Below are 7,516 nucleotides of genomic sequence, written 5' to 3'. Positions count from 1 at the left end.
AATGTACTATATTTATTTTCTCTTTCCCGCGCCCCCATTTCTCCCCTCTCCCTCTCCCCTCTCCCTCTCCCCTCTCCCTCTCCCTCTCTCTTTCTCTGTGTGTGTGCGCTCACACACACACACACACACACACACACACACATATTGCGCGTGCGCGCATGCGCTATCTCACATGTGGCGGTCAGAGAACTACTTGTAGGAGCCAGTTCTCTCCTTCTCACCGTGCGAATTCTGAGGATTGAACTCAGGTCAGCAAGACCTGGGACTGTGGCTGGGTAAACATTTGTCAGCGTGTCTAGCTGAAGTCGGGTGAGATGAATATCTAAAATTTTCTGCTTTCTCATCCTTTGCACAGAGTGAACAGATATTGTGGCTCGTTTGTTTCCATCGGTACTGAGGAGTGGTTCTGAGTTACGGATACTGGGGTATCCGTAGGGAAGCCTGACTGTGCAACCTGCGCAGTCCTGGGGCGCCAAGGTCTACCTCGTCTATGTCGCTCTTTAGCCTTCAGAGTACTTCCATTTCTCGCATGTGATTTCGAAGAGCTTTGGCCATATTTAATGAGAGAACTAGAAAAAGCATATATATATATATAAAAGTCTATATACTCGGGGAAGAAGATCTAAGTGTCAATTTTGAAATATGATTTTGGTAGATTTAAAACATTCTCAAAATTATACCAACTTCTCTGGGGGTGAGGCAATAATTTTAAACCTAGCTTTAAAAGCTTTAACGAAGGCAAATTGTCTGGTTAACAAATAACCTCGACTCAGAAGCAATCAAATCACTTCAGGGTCTTTAAAATGAATGATAACGGAAAGTTTGTGCCAGCTTGTCAAAGATGGAGTCAAAGGGAAATTTGTAGACATGGTACTTTAATTTTTAAACAAGAAAAGGTGAAAATAAATTATTTAAATGTTTAGCTCCATAGATTCTCAAGGGGAAGCCAGGAAGTCAAAAGAAAGAAAATGAAGATTAATCAGATTGATAAATCAAAAACTAAGAGGGAGGAAGATGCCTTCTTAAGGTATAGTCAACCGTTAATTTCTAAAATTATAAAATGTGTAGACAAATTTTTGACAGTTATAATCAAAGTGTTAAGATATTAGGCAATCAAATCTGTGACTTTAGAAAATGAGTGTTGAAAGGAGTTCTCACTATAGAAAATATTTTGAGTTATTAAAAATAAGTTTTAAGATTTATATTAACAATGAAGTTTTGCAAAGTGAATTATTTCCTAGCAGAAAAATTACCAAAATTGACTTATAAATAATGAGAACATTTTCAAGAGTACAATTGAAATGATTACAACAGAAATTATCTCAAAACTGCAAATTCAGGTATATTTTCTATTTGCCTTGATGTGGCTCTGTAGTATGTTGAAGCAGATGAGGCTTCTAATCTAATTTCTTGGTTCTCCTCTGAGCACAGGGTACTTGGGAGAGCCCAGTGGGTGCCCTGCCCACACAGAACTGGTCTCCCAGAAGGGAAAGAACAGACAGAGGCTGAGAAAAGGCAGATGCTGATCCAAAAACTACACCATGCCAATTCTGACTGTGTCTTTTCTTTTGGAAGATTCTTTTCAAATCAAGGCTGATAGACTAGTCCCTTAACACTAGCAAGGAATGAAAGCCCAGCGAATAACCCGTGAATGCTCTCAGTGGAAAAGCAGACCGTTCAAAACAGAGGGAAGGATGTTTCTGTTGGTTTAGTGCAATGAAAAGGAGCTATAGGTTGTAGATTTTGAAATATAATTATTATAGATTTGTTTTAAATATTGATTTATTGGATGATTGCTCAATGAATATTTTTCAATAAATAAAACACAAGCAATAACCCTAAGGGACAGTTGAGAACTCTGAATGGGTCCAAAAGGGTGGCCAATTTTAAGAAAATTAAAAAGAAAAACTTTATTTACAGCTATAAAACCATAGAAGAAAAAAAAATAACTAGGAAAACTTTTCTGTCAGTTTCCACCCACACACAAGCCATCAGGAAGAAAAAAAATCAAAACTTTTGGAGACATTAAAGGCCTCAAAAAAATATAAAACCTTTAAGAGATAAAAATTCACAGCTATACTTTTCTATAGGATGAGTGAATGTTTTTAAAGATGTTCTTTATTCTCAAATTGAAACATTAAGATGCTAAATGACCTAGAGGGGAATGAATATGTCACATGATAAAGACTAGTTTGAAAACAAGAGTAGATATGACGCCAGCCCAGCCAGACACAGAGAAGAAAGCTGAAAACTGTCAAGTCCTCCGTATATTTGTCATTCAATAATCCACACATGCCTCACCATTGAAGAGCCAACCAGTTAATTATAAAGAGAATAAAAACACTCTGAGCTTTGTCCACCCATGTAGCACAGTGTCCAAAAATTCTCACCATCCCATCGTCAGCCATGAGAAGGAAGTCCTAAGAACTTAAAGGAGATTCCCGAGTCACTCTGGCCCTTTAAGTTTAAGACCCAAACATAAGATAATAACAGAGTGCAAACATTTGATTATTTTTTTAAATTAGCTCTCTAATAAAAAGCAAGCCTAAATCATGAACAAATGTAGATGTCAATGGCAAGCAAAAAGTGTAGAACTTCTGACAAATTAATGATATCTTTAATGTATAAAAAGCAGAGGCCTCAGAAAATAACAATAGGTCCTAACTAACAACTAATGGTTACCAAACTGCATTTTCCGAAAATGACTTTAAAAAGAAAAAAACCCTGTGGTATTGAGAATTATCATAATACATGTATTTTAACTCAAAATTAAATATGTATGTATATATAGTATGCATATATGTCATTGAAACTTGTGTATAAACAGCTATGTATGCAATGCAACACGTTTATACTAACTGTAACAAAAGTTAACAGAATTCACTAGTTCACAAAAGGGACACATTACTGTGACTGGTGAAGAAAGCCCAGGGATGATTAACCTCTGGGGAAAATACCACATCCACGTGGTATTTTAACTGTTGCCTCCAAAGAACTACAGAACTGTGGGTTGGGTTTTCCGGTTTGATGAAGTCTGACTCTGGTAGATTCACTTCCCAGGCATCTGGGAGAACAGCTACCTCAAGCTGCAAGCAGCCATACACAGGCCGTGGCAACAGAACACTCAAGGATTGGCCAGGAAGTGAAATCTCAGGCACAGTGGGCCAAGCCCGGCTTTCGCCTGTTGCTCTCATCGACCGCCCTGGGTTCTCCATTTGCCTCTCTGGGTACTGGATGTTTAATGCAATCTCCTGAGTCTAGAAACTTTCCCTTTAGTTATTTCTACCAATTCTGTTATTTTAAAATGTACTTTGACTATTTCCATTCTATAAATATGGACCAAAACAAAACAAAACAAAAAACAAACAAACAAAAATGTACCACCCTTGATTCCCCAAAGATTTTTTTTTATTTAAAAAAAAAATTAATTAGAAGCTTAAGGGAAATAGAAAAACGAATTAACCTTCCTGTAGACACATAGGCATCTATGTTCTGTTTTGCAACTGTGGGATGAAAGCAAACAGCCTTTGTTAACCCTGGTAATTGCCCCAACCAGATGATCTCTGCATATCTCCAGGCTTTGTTTCCATTGGGTCTCCCTCTTTGCACCTAGCCCGTTCCTCCTTTTCCTTCCTTTCAGCCTCCAGACCCTTCAGAGATGACATGGAGACGCCTGGCAGCCCAGCTCCTTGTGAGATGCCACGTAAGTGCCAGCTGAGCCTTCTGAGGAGCCTGCGAGCCGGGTAAACAGCAGCAGCAGTAGCAGCGGCAGAGTCGGCAGAGCGGTCTGTCTGTCAGTGCGCTCCTGACTGCATGTCATCTGGAGCCCTGGATCGCCTGTCTACCAGGCAGCCTTTACCTGCAGTGGCTGGACTCAGCTCTCCAAGCGCGCCCAGACCTCCCTCTCTGCTGAGCTGCCTGGTCGCCCGTCAGCCCTGAGAGCTACAGGTGCGGGCTGGCATCCCAGGAGCCTTGGCATGTGTCAGCAGAGGCAAAGTACATCCAGGGAGATCTGCCGGGCTGTGGTGTTTCTGACATATGACACACAGACTCAGCCCCACCGGTCACAGTCATAAAATGCTTCATTTTCCTCCTAGCTGTCCGTCCTCCCCTCTCTCTGCTAGGCTGGCCCAGCAACTGACTTCACAAGAGGGAGGGGGACGACTCAGTTGTCAACCCAATGGTGCAGAAATTTGTGTGCACCGAAAAAGAGAAAGAAAGAATTGCAGACTTGTGGCAGGGTGGCAAATGCTTGTTTCTTGGTGAAAATCAGTGTCAGGACACATCAAATTGGTTTTGTACGGTAAATTCACCCACAAAGTACCCTGCCCCCTACCTCCCAACCCTTTCCCCTAAATTATGACATACAGGACAGACTGAGGCCAGTCCAGACTCTCCATTCAGGTCCTGTGTCTTTTTAAGGAGTTCTTGAGCCCCTACAACAACATTGATAAAGATGATCCAGAATATCTCCAGGTCCTCACATCTACAGGCCTTATAACCTAGCCAGCAGCACAGGAACTGCAGAGAGCCTGGCGCATTGTGGGAGTGCTTTTTTCCTTTTTTTCAACAGAGATACAGAGATGGAGAACAACTGGAAGAAGGAAGAAGAGGAGGAGGAAGGGGAGGAGAGGAGGAGGGGGAGGAGAGAGAGGAGAAAGGGGAGGAGGAAGGAAGAAGAGAAGGGGAGGGGTGAGGTGGGGGAGAAAAAGAAGAAGAAGAGGAGAAGAGGAGGAGGGGGAAGGGGAAGGAGAGGAGGAAGGAGAGGAGAAAGAAAGAGGAGGGGAAGGAAGGGAGGAGGGGGAGAGGAAGAAGAAGAAGAAGAAGAAGAAGAAGAAGAAGAAGAAGAAGAAGAAGAGGAGGAGGAGGAGGAGGAGGAGGAGGAGGAGGAGGAGGAGGAGGAGGAGGAGGAGGAGGAGGAGGAGAAAACCAGCAAAGAAGAAAGAGAGGCAAATTACTGAAATGTAGCAGAGACAAGTACAGATCAATTATCTTAGAAAGCAACTGTAAAATGAAACCACGTCAGTATATAAGGTGCTCACACTGTATGTAAATGATGCTGAAATCACAGAGCTGTCATGTTCAGACATGCATGTCTCTGTGTGTGCCTTTCCCTTGGTGATGAGAGCCACACCTGTCCTGAAGGGAAGCTGAGGTTGCTGATTCACTGGCCCAAGTGGGATTGGCTTCTCACAGCCTGAGCTCTGACATGGAGTGACCAGAGAGAACCTTCCAGGGAAGACCATGATTACTCATATACTTATAACGAATTAAAAACAAGTTCAAAATAAGCCCATAATCCAGTCATGAAGCATAAGGAAGCTGGCTTTGTGGAGAGGATTTCTGGAGGGGGAAAGGAGCTTTTGGGAAAAGCTAGAGGCTTTTCACACGCATATCAACTTCAGCCTCGGGGCGAAGGCTACACAAAAAGGACAAAGTTCCTCTCTTGGCTACCCAAAGCAGGAGGGAATGAAGTACTTCATATGTGCAGGGGTGGCTCTTCTGCTTCCTTCCTTCAAAACTTCATTCTTACTATCTGGCATGTGTGTGTATGTGTGTGTGTGTATGTGTGTTTGTGTATGTGTGTGTGTGTCTGTGTGTCTGTATGTGTGTCTCTGTGTCTGTGTGTCTCTGTGTATGTCTGTGTGTGTATGTGTGCATGTGTGTCTCTGTGTCTGTGTGTGTCTGTGTGTGCATGTGTATCTCTGTGTATCTGTGTGTGTGAGTGTCTCTCTGTGTGTGTGTGTGTGTGTGTGTGTGTGTGTGTGTGTGAACATTATCCTAAGGCAGTGCAGGTACCCGTGTGCTGAGGCGTGCACGCGGAGGTTAGAGGATTGGCCCTCCAGCCACCCGCTTGTTTGATACAGGTTCTCTGATTTGCTGGTGATTGCCCCATGACACCTGTACACAAGCATCCAGAGATCCTCCTGTCTTCATCCCCCATCTAACCACAGATCCCTGGAATTATAAAGGCACTGAGATATGACTGACCCTTTACATGTGTGTTGGGGATTCAAACATGATTCAAAACTTGCATGGCAAATCACTTTACATACTAGCCATTTATTTCCCAAGTTCTAACCTTTTTAAAAAGAAATTATTAGCACATATTAATTACACATAATAATTGGTTTACTATGACACAAATATATTTATATATGTATATATTTAATTTTGTATATATGTGTATATTTGTATATGTATATATTTAATATATATGTATATATTTAATTTTGTCCTATTTACTTTCATTCTACTCTTGCTTGGTCTCTTTCTTCTCAACCAGTCTCCGTTCTACGTTTATAACTTCTTGTTTTGTAAACAGCTCTATTAGACCATTTTGAAGTGAATTATTTTATATCTTTTAATGTTTGAGAGGAAAATAGGAGCAGCAGACTCTTCTAATATGTAAAAATTTTGCTGTCATTTTGCCTTTAATTATTAAGACTAGAGAAATCCTTTCTCCCGCTAAGGAGCGTCTTCTGTCCACAGCCAGCAGTGGCAGGGGCTCACTTGCCAGAGTGACATGCTAATTCCACAGCCGTGGAGCTCTGCCGAGGCTGACAGGTTCGGCCTGCTTTGTGCAGAGTGGGATGTCTCCAGGCCCGGTTGTGGCGTTATTGTTCAGTGCGGAGCTGGTTTGCAGATAAAGGCAGCCCTGTCAGGGATTCTGAATAGCTCCCAGCTAATTGCTGACCCGAAAAGGCCCAATTAGCTGTTCGGTGCACAGTGAGGGGCCCCAGGGACCCACGGCTCCTTGCAGACCCATTGTGCAGCTCACCACGTGCCTACCTGGACTGGGGCTTTGTAGTGCCTTTTGGCAGATCAAAGGCTTGCAGTCAGAATGATGCAGGATCAACAGGCTGGTGCCCAGGGAAGGACACACATCACAGACACCCAGAGGGCCACATCTGAGACAGGGGCCCAGCGTGACTTTTCTGTGCAGGTTTCAACATGCCACCCAGTGCTGTAATTTGATGAAATAATCCCAAGCATTTAGTCGTTATAAACTCCAGGACGATCAGCCACCAAGATAGCCCCGAGGTTCATCTGTGGTTCGGTCACAGGTTCCCTGACAGCAGGGATGTCCCAGCCTTTCCTGTGCCTCCTGAGGTAAGCACAGACCCACACAGGTGCACCTGCAGGGTGCTTGCTCAGTAATACCGAACCCCTTTTCCTGAATGTCCTCTGTTCTGTTCGTGTAGAAGCGAGAGCGCAGACAGTTCCACCCCACCCGCCAGCAACACTTAGAATCCCACGAGTGAAACTTCCTCCTTTGATATAAGATGTCAGGCCTCCTAAGGACACAGAAGAGCACAGTCTATCGTGCCCACGAGACTTCCCATGCATTCATGGTTCTGCACCCACCGAGAGTTCTCAGTGTACTTTTCCACACACAAAGCTACTGTACCAAAGCGCGTGTGAGGAGGTCAGAGCACAAATTTCAGAAGCCGGTGCGCTCCCTCCATAATGTGGGTCCCAGGACTCGAACTCAGGTTTTAGCAGACTTAGCAGC

The sequence above is a fragment of the Mus musculus genome, chromosome 18 (assembly GCF_000001635.26).
Source record: "Mus musculus strain C57BL/6J chromosome 18, GRCm38.p6 C57BL/6J".
Lineage (NCBI taxonomy): Eukaryota > Metazoa > Chordata > Mammalia > Rodentia > Muridae > Mus > Mus musculus.
Note: the sequence above shows the minus strand (reverse complement) of the source record.